The following is a 16,150-nucleotide window of genomic DNA, read 5'->3' on the forward strand; positions in this document are numbered from 1 at the left end:
GTTATCTGACATTTGTGATAGGCTCAGCTAACAGGGAGTTTCCCCTCACTCTTCCTCATTCCATTACATGCGATTTTGGATCTAATTAGTAATTCAGTTTTGTTCATATTTTCTTTTTGAATATAGATAGCTGTCTATATATTTTTAAAATATTTTAATTCTACCCGCATATGGGTTTCTGCATAATCTGTGAAGGCTGGTCCACATAAGCAAAGTATTTGTGACTTTACACTTTACATAAAATAACTGGTTTTTGACTTGTCTACAAAATACTTATGTATGTGAGCTCAGATGAAAATGAAGAATTATTGACAAGGCATCTTAATTTTTATCCATACAGCATGTTTTGCTTACATTAAAAACAAAACCAAAACCGAAAACTACTCATATAACATTCTTAAATATGATGTGGTTTTGAATTTTTTGGTCTAGATATTGAAAGCATTCTAAGAATTCACAAGACTTTAGAATAAACATTCAGAACACTGTGCGTGGGATGCCTGATTTTTAGGATTGGGCACATAACAGCCTTTGAAGAACTCACATCTGAAATGCTTTCATACTTGAAATCATAGAATGGCTTTCTAAACATTGCCTATGGCCATATTGAATAGAAAGCATTTAGGACATATTTATACTGGATTTTTTTTTTTAATTTTTAGCAAGGAGTACAGAGAAAATGGTAGCAATATCACTATACCTATTTATTTTTTGTGCATTATGTGAATCTGATGTTTCTTCCCATTTTAGATCTGTCAATTATAATGATTTTGACCACCTGCTATGTGGAAAATATTCTGCTAGACACAAGTTAAGACTAACTAGGTCTCAGAACAGAACCTTCCATTAATTAGTTGCCTTCAGTCTCCTTACTCCTGATGGTCTTGAGAGAACAGTTGTCTTATTTTCATTGTATGTTCAGCTGGATTTTGAGGTTGGAGAGAATCACAGATGTTATTAAGAAATGGAGTTTCTTGCTTAAAAAGGATAAAGTGGCTGCTAGCATCTCTTATAGACCTGTGATGTCTTGAAATTCCTTCAGATATTTTCTACTGATGACTCAAAGTGAGGCCATTTGCCAGCCAGCATCATGACATCTTCAGTAACTCTTACATTTGGTTATTTTTTAAAAAAACACCAAAGAGCTTGACCCTGGGACAGCCTGGGGAGAAATCTGCCCACCCTGCTGGCTCCAAATGCATGAAAACCACTCTTCACCTCCTTCATTTGATTAGCTGCTTCAAATTTACACCGAAGGAAGCAAAAATCCCCATTGACTCGATACTTGCTTTAAACTAAAATAAGATCAGAAAAACAGGGGAGACCATTTCACAAAGCCAATTATATAATTCACAAAACTTTGGTGCTCTGAAGTCCGTAACTAATTGCAGAGGAATTATAATTAGGTAGTTTAGAAAATTACTTTTAAAACTCAAGTTTAGGTGTGGTTTATTGAACAGTACTTGAAAGTAAGATTCACACTATGCTATCCTATATGGTAGCCACTAGTCACATGGAGCTAATTTAAATTAACATAATAGTAAATTAAAAATTCAGTTCCTCAGTGGCATTACCCATATTTCAAATGCTCAATACCCATATGAGGCTAGTGGCTACTGTGCTGGACAGTGCAGATATAAAACAGCCTCATCATCCAATAAACGAGATGGGGATTATAAAATACAACTCAAGGCAAAAATCTCAGATTCAGCATCCTTAAGGTTGTCTTTGTTTTATGGAATTTTTTTTTAGGTTTCCCAGTGAGCTATGGCACTTAAAAAATGCCACATAGTCCCCTTACCTTGAGTCATGCCAGGCAGTGGGACCTCTGGTTGTTACCCAATGTCAACCTCACGGTAAATGTGTAGGAGTTATGATCAATAAGAATCAGATTACTACCTGTCAGTGCAGTTGAGTTAGTAACTTGTAAATAAAACTCAGTTATGGGAAAGATGTCAGGACATACCTACCTCACCAAAAAACATTTTGATGTATACTCTTCTGTGTATTCAGCTATTATTCAAGTTACTGAGAAACATCATAGTCTTGGTGATTAAATTCCTACAATGAGCATATTCCTGGTGCCAGCTGAATCTTACGATAAGAGATATATGAATTTTGTCTTTGTTCTTGTTGATTCATTTCCAGCCATAACCTTTTGCTGGGTGTAAACACAGATGAAGTAGCACTTTTAAGTCAACTTTTATCTTGTTAATTCATTACCCTTTGTGGCAATGGCAAACTTTGTACAGAATTATAAATCAAGTCCAAATGTTGCACGGATGCCATGGCATGAAGATTCATTTAGTGTGGATACAACCTTGATGATCTACAAGGTGATTCATTGCTTTTTATCCTGTCTTCCAACTGAGGAGTTGGATGCTGGTGCGTACTAATGTACAGAAGTTAATGCTAGGTGTCAAGACTGCAAAGTCTTGCATATTATCCTTCTTAGTCCTAACTGTTTCTCAACCCACTGGCTACAGGGAGTGGTGCCTTTCAGAATCAATTACGTAAACACAGTGAATTAATCTGGGTAATATGAAGAATGACTTGCCCTCCCTTCTCCCCTCTGCCTGTTGATGGTTTGCGTAACTTTACAGTTTAGATGTGACTAAATAAGAAAGGCAGAAAATGTAAGGTGAATGCTTGAGAGAATAAGAGAGCATTATACCTTTCAAAGTACTTTCACAATATATTAAACCCCATTTGATCCTCACATCATTCTGTATACAAGCAGAGAAGGTTTTAGATGTTACAAATGAGGCCACTGTCTTGAGAAGAATTGATCATTTTTCCATCAGTGTCCCATTGGCTTCATTCCTCCCTACGTGCCCCTGTTTTTAATTATTTGTGTGCATGACCATCTCTTTCACTAGACTTGAAGCTGCCTGCAGGGAGAGACCACGTTCTTTTTGAATAAGAAAACAAAAAACAATTTGTTTTCCTGGCAAATAGTGTGATGCCTGGTGCATCAGCTATTTATTTGCCCAGAAGAAAGGCAAATGTAACACAAAAGATCTATAAAGGAATTATGATGTTTGTTCAGGGAGAAAAACTTGCTGGATTTTGTTAGTTTGGGTGTTTTCCCTGCCCAAAATGAGAAAGATGTTGTTTAGCCTGGTCTGGGCCTCAGTACCAGTGATGGAGATCTAGGGCTCAGGACTCTTTTTACAATATGTTTCTCATTAAAACTTTCTCTTCTTTTTATACCACTGTGCTTTATTTTAAGACACTCCATCTCTTTTTGTAGTCAGCCCAGCAAAAGGGAAAATAAATTTTACTTGCATTCAGAATGGAAATGGATTACAAGTGCTTAAATAGGAAGAATTGAAAAGCTGTACTGCTGTTTACATTTTTGTTCCTGGGGATGATGTCTAAAATGCTTTTGATGTTGAAAGAAGATCCTAATGAAAGCAAGTAAGTGAGTAGAGCATTATAACTGCCATGTAAACTAGACTATAAACAGAAATGGAGTGGTGAGTTTGCTGCTCACTGACGGACCCAGGCCTGTGATATTGTGTGTGGTCAGTGGATGTGCAGTTTGCAGACCTGCACCAAAGGTCTTGCTCTGTGCTCAGCCTGGCAATTTGAGAGAAGAGGGAGGCAGAGCTTAGATGACCAAAGCAGAGGAGACTGAAGAAGGGAGGAGGCTTCACAATCAGCATTACTGTGTTTCATATATTGAGTCAATACCCCTAACTACTAAAATATAGCATGAAGTTTTACTCCATTGATCAACACCTTAATTTGCTTACAAATCTTTTATATTACATTGCCTTTCTTTTCTAAGCAAATGATGTTTTGTTATAGTTAATGTTTTAATTTGTATTTATCTTTAACATTATATCTGTATTGTGGCTTTATTCCCTTTTGTTCTTCTGAGCTATCCTGGTTTTTCTTTTCAGTGTAAATAATTAGTTATCACTTTTCAAATGTAAATGATTAATTCTCACCATTTTGATCTCCTTGAACTGGGGACTTGTTTACTGTGTTCTCACAAGGGCTCCTCTCCCTTCTTGTTGGATCACAAAGTAGGTCCTGGGAGGTGTGTAAGGGATTCTAAGGCTGTGCTTATGTGCAAAAGAAAGCCTTTTGCGATGTTGGGAACTGAGGTGTGTGAATCACCTGATTTCTGGCTGGAGCTTGGGCCCCTCATTTTTTCCATGTTCAGATGTTCAGTGAACATTTATATATTACAAGAGAAAGAGAGAAATGGCCTTACTTAATATGCCATGATCAATAGCAGAAGTAAGGAGAAAGACTAATGACTCAGATGATATGCTGGGCTTTACTGTTAAGTGTAGTGTTGAAAATAATTCTCAGTGTCATGCCATGGGTGCATGTGCTGCCTCATCTGCAGCACATCTCTTTTTTCTGAAAGTCCCAAGGTCTGTGGAGGCACACGCTCAGTTTTTAGTACATAAAAAGGCTCTAGAAATCTTATCTTTTAAAAGGAACAGGGGAGCAGAGGATGCATTTGAAAACAAACAGTAATATAAGGACCTATAAAGAAACTGTGTAATAGTACTAGAGAGATACTAACAAATTAAGATTGACCACGCAATCCCAAAATAAATGTAAACATGTTATTTTTACATTGTGCTAGAAAAATTAAAAAAATATATATATATATACACACACAGGCAATATATGGTATACTTTAAAACAGTCCTTCGTGAAAATCAGCAAGATCCCTGTGCTTCTTATATGGGTTTAAATCTTTTAAAGCATATCCAGATTTCATCTGTTAGCTGCAAACATTTTCTTTGCTTTTGTGGTAATAACACTATTGTACAGACTGTTTCAACTAAATTTCTAGTGGAACAGGTAGATAGAGAGAATGTATGGAGTAAATAAATTGGACAACAATTTTATGATAAGGGATTGTATTCCATTTAAGCATCTCCCCTTCTAATAAAATTTTCCTAGATGATTGGGCTTTTTAAAAATTATTATTATACTTTAAGTTCTAGGGTACATGTGCACAACGTGCAGGTTTGTTACATATGTATATATGTCCCATGTTGGTGTGCTGCACCCATTAACTCGTCATTTACATTAGGTATATCTCCTAATACTATCCCTCCCCCCTCCCCCCTCCCCATGATAGGCCCCGGTGTGTGATGTTCCCCTTCCCGAGTCCAAGTGATCTCATTGTTCAGTTCCCACCTATGAGTGAGAACATGCGGGGTTTGGTTTTCTGTTCTCGTGATAGTTTGCTGAGAATGATGGTTTCCAGCTGCATCCATGTCCCTACAAAGGACACGAACTCATCCTTTTTTATGGCTGTATAGTATTCCATGATGTATATGTGCCACATTTTCTTAACCCAGTCTGTCACTGATGGACATTTGGGTTGTTTCCGAGTCTTTGCTGTTGTGAATAATGCCGCAATAAACATACATGTGCATGTGTCTTTATAGCAGCATGACTTATAATCCTTTGGGTATATCCCCAGTAATGGGATGGCTGGGTCAAATGGTATTTCTAGTTCTAGATCCTTGAGGAATCGCCACACTGTTTTCCACAATGGTTGAACTAGTTTACAGTCCCACCAACAGTGTAAAAGTGTTCCTATTTCTCCACATCCTCTCCAGCATATGTTGTTTCCTGATTTTTTAATGATCGCCATTCTAACTGGTGTGAGGTGGTATCTCATTGTGGTTTTGATTTGCATTTCTCTGATGGCAAGCGAGGATGAGCATTTTTTCATGTGTCTGTTGGCTGTGTGACTGTCTTCTTTTGAGAAGTGTCTGTTCATATCCTTTGCCAAAACCCTAGAAGAAAACCTAGGTAATACCATTCAGGACATAGTCATGGGCGAGGACTTCATGTCTAAAACACCAAAAGCAACGACAACAAAAGCCAAAATTGACAAATGGGATCTAATTAAACTAAAGAGCTTTTGCATAGCAAAAGAAACTACCATCAGAGTGAACAGGCAACCTACAGAATGGGAGAAAATTTTTGCAGTCTACTAATCTGACAAAGGGCTAATATCTAGAACCTATAAAGAACTCAATCAAATTTACAAGAAAAAAACAAACAACCCCATCAAAAAGTGGGCAAATGGTTGGGCTTTTCATGTAACATTTGTGAAGGCTTTTTAGGATTTGTAGGAACCGGTTTATGTTTATAATGGTTTAGTGTGGCAGGACATTTGAAGTCATCCTGGACATAGGCACCTCTTGGTTGTGCTAGACTGTCCCTGAAGGGCAACAAGTCTCCATCCCTGACCAGTGCTGCTCTAGAAGTCCAGCACCCTACTCTGGCCCCAACAAGGCAGAGTCCATGGGACCCCAGGGATGTGCCCAGCTATCTGCATCCCCTTTCTGCACCACCATGTCTACATACCCAGAATCCTGGTATTCCCTCACTGAATGACTTATACAGCCTCTTAAGATCTCTTCCTCTTAGAGTGGACAATGCCCCAGACCACAGGTGGCCAAGCTTGAGGGTGTGGATGTGTGGGCTGGTATGTCTATCAGATGGTGGCGTGTGAGACTTTTTGCGAGGGCCGAAGGAGTAGGGAATGGAAAAGGAGGGGATTCCATCTACAGTTATGAGGCATGAGCTGGTCCCCAAGCCACACCGACTACATGACAGTGGCAATACGGTTATTGTTATGATCAAATCACTTCTGGAAATTTCTGAAATAACCTCTGGGAAGCAACAGCACTACTATTTTAAGCAAGAACATTGGGTTTCTTTTTTTAACAGATAAGCTTTCTCTGAAGATGACCTAAAACAAACCCCAAGGGTGTTTTGTGCTATGACAACATCAATAGAATAAAAATACCATTTTTAAAGGTGCTTACTTTGAAGAAAAACTCACTGAAATATACAAAATATGTGTTTATTGAAAACGAAACAGCCAGTTTCAACAAACTTTTTGACAACAACAACAACAACAACAAAAATAAGTGGAGATTGAGATCAAATTATAAGATTTTTGTAGTATAAGGTGATACGGGGTAGGATATTCAGCCAAGAGTCAGAAAAACCGTGCTTTAGTTCTAGCATTTTCATGGAGCAGCTGAGTTATTTGGGGCACAGCCTCTTAGGATCTCATTTTTGATATCTATTAAATGAGAGGGGTTGGACAGAATGCTCTCTAGACTTTCTTATATGTTTGAAAGTCCTGGGTTGGGCATGGTGGCTCATGCCTATAATCCCAGCATTTTGGGAGGCTGAGGTGGATGGACTGCTTAAGCGCAGGAGTTAGAGACCGGCCTGGGCAACACGGTGAAACTCTGTCTCTACAAAACATACCAGAATTAGCCAAGTGTGGTGGTGCACACCTGTTGTCTGAGCTACTTAGGAGACTGAGGTGGGAGGATAGCATGAACCCGGGATGTGGAGGATAGTATGAAGTTGCAGTGAACTGAGATCATGCCACTACACTCCAGCCTGGGAAAAAGAGTGTGATTCTGTCCCTCCACTCCATCCCCCAAAAAGTAAGTCCTGAATATATAAAAACCATGTTCTCTATTAGCTATACAGCATATAAAGTATCTATCGAACCGAAGATACTATCAATTGAAGGGTGCACCATTAATTTGTGTACTGTTAAGAAAGAGACACACTGCCTATTATCATTTAAAGAGACAACAATAAGAATACTGTTTTAAAATTTTAAAAATTTAGAAGACTGTAAGAAGCATTCCAGTTTAGATGTGTGTAAATATAAAGAAGTATATCTTAGAGTCTCTAATACATAGTGATTATTATTTTATTCATCTAAATATTTTTCACAGAGTCTTGCACAGTACGTACCATATCTAATAAAAATCTATGTATTCATTCAACAAATGAATATAAATTTGGTCCTTATTATATGTTAAGCAATACAACATGGATACATCAAAATGTACTGAATAATGGAATTTTAGAAGTATTTTTGCAACATCAACGTGCACATGAAGCTAGTGATGCTGTTGAGAAATCAGCTCAAGAAAACAATGAAATGTTTCTATTTAGGACAGCAGAATTACCAAAAACTTGATCTCTAATGTAGACATTTGCTCCAAAGAAATTTGTACTGAGAAATGGGAGGTAGATAAATAAGAGTCTCAGATCAGTTTCTTAGTCATCCAGGGAATTCTGTTACTTCTTTCACATTCTGTAAAGATCTTGTTGAAAGAACCACTTCTTGCCTCCATGACTCTGATGAAGATGTTCTTTCAGCTATAATTTCTTTTCCAGTAGAAATAAGGCAAGGGATGACTTTTCTAAGAACACTTTGATACTATATCATATGAAATAATTTTATATAATTTATTATTGTAATTTACTGTTAAATTGATTTTTTTACATTTAAGAAATCTTCATATCATCCACTTGTATCTAATAGTATCCTAAGACATAAATAAGCTCCTAAAAGCAACATTTTTAAAGGAATATTTCCCTGATAAGCTCTCCCTCACAGTCAGAATCTTGAGTGCAGCAAATGACAAATAAAGCTCATTTAGCCTCAATATCTTTATCTACAGGGGATATTATGCTGAAGACCTTAGGAAAATGGCAAAATAATGAGTTGAAATGCTTGAGCTCAATCTATATAATGGAAACCATACGCAATGTTATGTAGTGATTTTAAGCCTAATTATATACAACAGTGATGTTTGGACCCTCCTCAGGAAGGAACTGGCAAGAAGTGTAGTCCGGAATGACTGAGAGAACAGTTTTTGTTCTTGTTCTCTTTGGATTTCCCTTCTTGAGCTGTTCTTGCCTTATGGACTATCTGGGTATTTCTATTTGGTCTTTAATATGGCTTGGCATTTATTTGATTCTTCTCTCTTTCCTTCTTTATTAGTCTTGCTAGTGGTCTATTTTGTTGATCTTTTCAAAAAACCAGTTTCTGGATTCATTGATGTTTTGAAGAGTTTTTTTGTCCGTATCTTCTTCAGTTCTGCTTGATCTTACTTATTTCTTGCCTTCTGTTAGCTTTTGAGTGTGTTTGCTCTTGCTTCTCTAGTTCTTTTAATTGTGATGTTAAGGTGACGATTTTAGATCTTTCCTGCTTTCTCTTGTGGGCATTTAGTGCTGTAAATTTCCCTCTACACACTGCTTTAAATGTGTCCCAGAGATTCTGGTATGTTGTGTCTTTGTTCTCATTGGTTTCAAAGAACATCTTTATTTCTGCCTTCATTTTGTTATTTACCCAATAGTCATGCAAGAGCAGGTTGCTCAACTTCCATGTAGTTGTGCGGTTTTGAGGGAGTTTCTTAATCCTGAGTTCTAATTTGATTGCACTGTGGTCTGAGACACAGTTTGTTATGATTTCTGTTCTTTTGCATTTGCTGAGGAATGCTTTACTTCCAAATATGTGGTCAATTTTGGAATAAGTGTGATGTGGTGCTGAGAAGAATGTATATTCTGTTGATTTGGGGTGGAGAGTTCTGTAGATGTCTATTAGGTCTGCTTGGTGCAGAGCTGAGTTCAATTCCTGAATATCATTTTTAACTTTCTCTCTCATTGATCTGTCTAAAATGTTGACAGTGGGGTGTTAGAGTCTCCCATTATTATTGTGTGGGAGTCCAAGACTCTTTGTAGGTCTCTAAGGACTTACTTTATGAATCTGGGTGTTCCTGTATTGGGTGCATATACAGTTAGGATAGTTAGCTCTTCTTGTTGAATTGATCCCTTTACCATTATGTAATGGCCTTCTTTGTCTCTTTTGATCTTTTTTGCTTTAAAGTCTGTTTTATCAGAGACTAGGATTGCAACCCCTGCTTTTTTTTGTTTTCCATTTGCTTGGTAGATCTTCCTCCATCCCTTTATTTTGAGCCGATATGTGTCCCTGCAAGTGAGATGGATCTCCTGAATACAGTACACTGATGAGTCTTGACTCTTTATCCAATTTGGCAGTCTGTGTCTTTGAATTGGGGCATTTAGCCCATTTACATTTAAGGTTAATAAAAAATGATAAAGGGGATATCACTACAGATCCTACAGAAATACAAACTACCATCGGAGAATACTATAAACACCTCTATGAAAATAAACTAGAACACCTAGAAGAAATGGATAAATTCCTGAACACATACACCCTCCAAGACTAAACCAGGAAGAAGTTGAATCACTGAATAGACCAATAATAGGCTCTGAAATTGAGACAATAATTAATAGCCTACCAACCAAAAAAAGTCCAGGACCAGACAGAATCACAGCCTAATTCTACCAGAGTTACAAAGAGGAGCTGGTACCATTCCTTCTGAAGCTATTCCAATCAATAGAAAAAGAGGGACTCCTCCCTAACTCATTTTATGAGGCTAGCATCATCCTGATACCAAGGCCTGGCAGAGACACAACAAAAAAAAGAGAATTTTAGACCAATATCCCTGATGAACATCGATGCAAAAATCCTCAATAAAATACTGGCAAACCGAATCCAGCAGCACATCAAAAAGCTTATCCACCATGATCAAGTTGGCTTCATCCCTAGGATGCAAGGCTGGTTCAACATGTGCAATCAATAAACCTAATCCATCATGTAAACAGAACCAAAGACAAAAACGCATGATTATCTCAATAGACACAGAAAAGACCTTCGACAAAATTCAAAAGCCCTTAATGCTAAAAACTCCCAATAACTAGGTATTGATGGGATGTATCTCAAAATAATAAGAGCTATTTATGGCAGACCCACAGTCAATATCATACTGAATGGGCAAAAACTGGAAGCATTCCCTTTGAAAACTGGCACAAGACAGGGATGCCCTCTCTCACCACTCCTATTCAACATAGTGTTGGACATTCTGGCCAGGCCAATCAGGCAGGAGAAAGAAATAAAGGTATTCAATTAGGAAAAGAGGAAGTCAAATTGTCCCTGTTTGTGGATGACATGATTGTATATTTAGAAAACCCCATCATCTCAGCTCAAAATCTCCTTAAGCTGATAAGCAACTTCATCAAAGTCTCAGGATACAAAATCAATGTGCAAAAATCACAAGCATTCCTATATACCAATAACAGACAAACAGAGAGTCAAATCACGAGTGAACTCCCATTCACAAATGCTTCAAAGAGAATAGAATACCTAGGAATCCAACTGACAAGAAATGTTAAGGGCCTCTTCAAGGAGAACTGCAAACCACTGCTCAGTGAAATAAAAGAGAACACAAACAAATGGAAGAACATTCCATGCTCATGGATAGGAAGAATCAATATTGTGAAAGTGGCCATACTGCCCAAGATAATTTATAGATTCAATGCCATCCCCATTAAGCTACCAATGACTTTATTCACAGAATTGGAAAAAAACTACTTTAAAGTTCATATGGAACCAAAAAAGAGCCCACATTGCCAAGACAATCCTAAGCAAAAAGATCAAAGCTGGAGGCATCATGCTACCTGAGTTCAAACTATACTACAAGGCTACAGTAACCAAAACAGCATGGTATTGGTACCAAAACAGAGATACAGACCAATGGAACAGAACAGAGCCCTCAGAAATAATACCACACATCTACAACCATCTGATCTTTGACAAACCTGATAAAAACAAGAAATGGGGGAAAAGATTCCCTATTTAATAAATGGTGCTAGGAAACCTGGCTAGCCATATGTAGAAAGCTGAAACTGGATCCCTTCCTTACACCTTATACAAAAATTAATTCAAGACTTCAATGTTAGACCTAACACCACAAAAAACCCTAGAAGAAAACCTAGGTAATACCTTTTGGGACATAGGCATGGGCAAGGACTTCATGACTAAAACACCAAAAGCAATGGCAACAGAAGCCAAAATAGACAAATGGGATCTAATTAAACTAAAGAGCTTCTGCACAGCAAAAGAATCTACAATCAGAGTGAACAGGCAACCTACAGAATGGGAGAAAATTTTTGCAATCTACCCATCTGACAAAGGGCTAATATCCAGAATCTACAAAGAACTCAAACAAATTTACAAGAAAAAATCAAACAACCCCATCAAAAAGCTGTGGAAGGATACGAGCAGACACTTCTCAAAAGAAGACATTTATGCAGCCAACAGACACATGAAAAAATGCTCATCATCACTGGCCATCAGAGAAATGCAAATCAAACTCCAAATGAGATACCATCTCACACCAGTTAGAATGGTGATCATTAAAAAGTCAGGAAACAACAGGTGCTGGAGAGGATGTGGAGAAATAGGAACACTTTTACACTGTTGATTGGACTATAAACCAGTTCAACCATTTTGGAAGACAGTGTGGCGATTCCTCAAGGACCTAGAACTAGAAATACCATTTGACCCAGTGATCCCATTACTGGGTACATACCCAAAGCATTATAAATCATGGTAGTATAAAGACACATGCACACATATGTTTATTGTGGCAGTATTCACAATAGCAAAGACTTGGAACCAACCCAAATGTCCATCGATGATAGACTGGATTAAGAAAATGTGGCACGTATATACCATGGAATACTATGCAGCCATAAAAAGGGATGAGTTAATGTCCTTTGTAGGAACATGGATGAAGCTGGAAACCATCATTCTGAGCAAACTATTGCAAGGACAGAAAACCAAACACCGCATGTTCTCACTCATAGGTGGGAACTGAACCATGAGAACACTTGGACACAGGAAGGGGAACATCACACACTGGGGCCTGTTGTGGGTGGGGCGAGGAGGGAGGGATAGCATTAGGAGAAATACCTAATGTAAATGACGAGTTAATGGGTGCAGCACAGCAACATGTCACATGTATACATATGTAACAAATCTGCACATTGTGCACATGTACCCCAGAACTTAAAGTATAATTAAAAAAAAAATATGGTTTGACTCTGTGTCCTCACCCATATCTGATGTGGAATTGTAGTCCTCATATGTTGAAGGTGGGTTGTGATGGGAGGTGATTGGATCATGGGAGTGGTTTCTGATAGTCAGCACCATCCCCCTAGTGCTGTCTTGTGATAGAGTTCTCATGAGATCGGACATTTTGAAAGTATGTGGTGCTTCCCCCGCTTGCTCTCTTTCTCTCCTGCTCCACCATGGTAAGATGTGCTTGCTTTCCCTTCGCCTTCTGCTATGATTGTACCTTTCCTGCAGCCTCCCCAGCCATGCAGAACTGTGAGTCAATTAAACCTCATTTCTTTATAAATTAGCCAGCTTCAGATAGTTCTTTATAGCAGTGTGAAAATGGACTAATACAGTCTTCTTGCAGTTTCTGTTCAAAGTTCATTTTAAGTACAGTGGCCTGATCAATCATATTCCCAAAGAGGCCCTTCTTCCCTCTGCTGCCCAAGGATACTCATCCTGAGACTGACTTTTCTCTGGGCTCAGAAGGCCTCCCAGCTTCCTGTTTCTCTTCAGTCCAAGCATATTGTGTTTTCTGATCAGCTGAATCTCTTCTCCAAACTGGGAAGAAGAGAGAGGAATTAGGATCAATTGAACAATTTGTCCCTGTGGGGCCAATCGTCATGGGTTTCCCTTCCTAAGGAATTTTTTTTTTTTTTTTTTTTTTTTTTTTTTTTTTTTTTTTTTACTAAGTGCAACATTTCCCTGAAAATGTGACTTTACCTATTCTTATGGTTTTATGAAGTCATAGAGAAAGCAACAACTGCAATTATTGGCATTCTGGCTCCTACTGTGGTTGATACCTACAATTTCTGTTGCAAAGGATACTTGTCCAAGAATACTTGGAACTACATCTGATACAGCTTGGAGGTACATGTCATTAGTTGCAAATTGCCAAGTCCTGTTTAAGCCACAAAACGAAGTGTCATCATGGCCGTGCTCCAGAAAGGGCAAATATGGATTTTTGGTATGGTAGCTACTATCCATCAATCAGCTGTTTGTTATTTGGAAATTGCTGATGACAATTGTATCCAAACTTTGCCACCTGTTTTGCAGTGCACAGTTTAGCCTAGTTCTACCATTCACTACAATTCATGGGTTACATATAACAATATTCAGCCTCTCCTTGGTTTCCAACATGCTCCGGTTAACCATATTGCTCCCAACTTCTGTCTCATGTCATTACTTGGCATGCACACCCCAAACATTGAGTCCTATTGGAATAAATGTAAAGCAAAGTGCAAGACCACAAGAGGAGTTTATCATACGTTGGACTTACATATGGCCAAATTTATGTGGTGTGATTGATTTGGAAATGTTTTCAATTCCCTTTTGCTGCACATAGCAGAACAATCTCCTGTTAACTAATATGATGTTTTGACTGTTGGTTTTAGTATGTTTTGATATAAATATCCAAGGACAGATCTTTCAGTTGAATACATCTGAGAAACAAATTGTTCAATTGATCCAGGAATTACATACACTGCTCTTTGGGGGTGAGTTGGCTTTTACCCAATTGTGTATGTCTACCTTTGTGTGAGCTACACAAGGATAAGAATTTATAGTTGATTAAGTATGTTGCTGAAGACCATTTCTGTCAACTCTGAGCACCAGATCATAGTTAGAAACTTCACACATACACACACACACGCACACACACACACACACTTAAATCAGTTCCCATTTGTATCATTTGGACCTGTATTGCCCCTTGCAGGAACATCCATTGTAAGAGTGAGAATAGTCTATATTGGTTTCTTTCTTCTATAAATGTCATTGAATAATTGCTTTCCTGAAGAATCCTAATCCATATGACTACATTTTAAACACAAATTTCTCCCCAGTGGTCCTTTGGCCATGGAGAAATTAGCATTAACTATAAAGCAGAGTGCTTGAAAGAATTTCCTTGAGGGAAATTGGGATAGCAAGTGAGAAAGAGATTTATACTTTTCATTTAGCGGCAATATGTTCTTTATCCAATTTTACAACATTAGGACCATTAAAGGGCAGGAATGTGAAATATGTCCTCTCTGAAGACAGTTCTTCATATTTGTATAACGTTTTCTGCTTTAAGAAGCCAGTCGCAAGAAAGAGTCCAATGTGAACGTACTCTGCTGTTCAAAGTGTTTATTTCGAGGGCTCTTCATTTCCCCTACACCCTCCAGAGAGTTAAAACACTACAGGGCCTCTAATCTCTACCTACATAACCGTGTTCTTTGGACAGTCAGTTTCTGAAATTTCTTTTCAAATCAGTGACAAAAATGCCTAGCCTATTAGTGGATTCCATTTTGTAAGCTTATTTTTACAAATCACAGACTTCTCTAGTATCTTTGTAATTATTCAATCTGACCAAGTGATTTCTGGTAGTAAAATGTATTTGAGGCTGTGTATATCAGCCAGGGGTGTTCTTTAATGAGAAATCTTATCACACACACCTTCTGAATACATTTCAACTGCACACAAGACTGGGTTTTGTATTTCTTGGCAATATGCCAAGAAAAATCTCTAGGAACAAGGCTAGCATTTGATGCCCAGTGGATTCACACATAAACCTGACAATTTTCTTTGGATCTCTACTCATCAGAAGCTGTTATTAAACCAGATACTATGAGCAAACACACTCTTAAGTCCCTCTGGGTGGGGGTGTGTGTGACAGACAGAGGGACAGCAGAGTTCCGTAACAGAATTTTGAAGCCTTGCCCTTCTGCGTAATTCAAATGGCTTTTTTTGTTTGTTTGTTTGTTTTGAGAGAGAGTCTTGCTTTGTTGTCCAGGCTGGAATGCCATGGTGCAATCTCAGCTCACTGCAACCTCCGCCTCCCACGCTCAAGCAATTCTCATGCCTCAGCTTCCTGAGTAGCGGGGATTACAGGTGCCCGCCACCACGCCCGGCTAATTTTTGTATTTTTTGTGGAGACAGGGTTTTGCCATGTTGGCTGGGCTGGTCTCAAACTCCTGACCTCAAGCAATCCACCCTCCTCGGCCTTCAAAAATGCTGGGATTATAGGCGTGAGCCAGCACATCTGGCCATCAAACGGCATTTTTCAAAAGGGAATGAGGATGGTGACGTGATTTGTTACTTATTCCCAGGTCAGTGGTTAGTGGCAAGTGGCCACTGAGAGTAGACAGGGGCCTTTCTAGGTAATCAGAGGTAGTCAGCGTGAAGTCACAGAGTAGACAAGACAAGGGGATAAAACCTTAGGCCAAAGGACCGAGATAGGACCTGGAAAGTCCCAGGGGAATATTGGAGGCTGAGAACGCTCTCTGAGCTGGGTTTTGCTAGCCATGGAGACATCCCAGGGCATCTAATGCCTTTTAAGCTAGAGCAGTTCCAATCTACCCATGTGGCCTC

At 38.5% G+C, this 16,150-nt stretch overlaps 1 protein-coding gene across 2 annotated transcripts in view; it reads left to right on the forward strand.

Annotated features, from left to right (window-relative positions):
• KCNAB1 (potassium voltage-gated channel subfamily A regulatory beta subunit 1) overlaps positions 1 to 16,150 on the forward strand; it is a 420,994-nt gene that overhangs the window by 40,735 nt on the left and 364,109 nt on the right. The gene's annotated exons all lie outside the window — the stretch shown is intronic.

The sequence above is a fragment of the Macaca thibetana genome, chromosome 2 (genome assembly GCF_024542745.1).
Source record: "Macaca thibetana thibetana isolate TM-01 chromosome 2, ASM2454274v1, whole genome shotgun sequence".
In the NCBI taxonomy this organism is placed as follows: Eukaryota; Metazoa; Chordata; class Mammalia; order Primates; family Cercopithecidae; genus Macaca; species Macaca thibetana.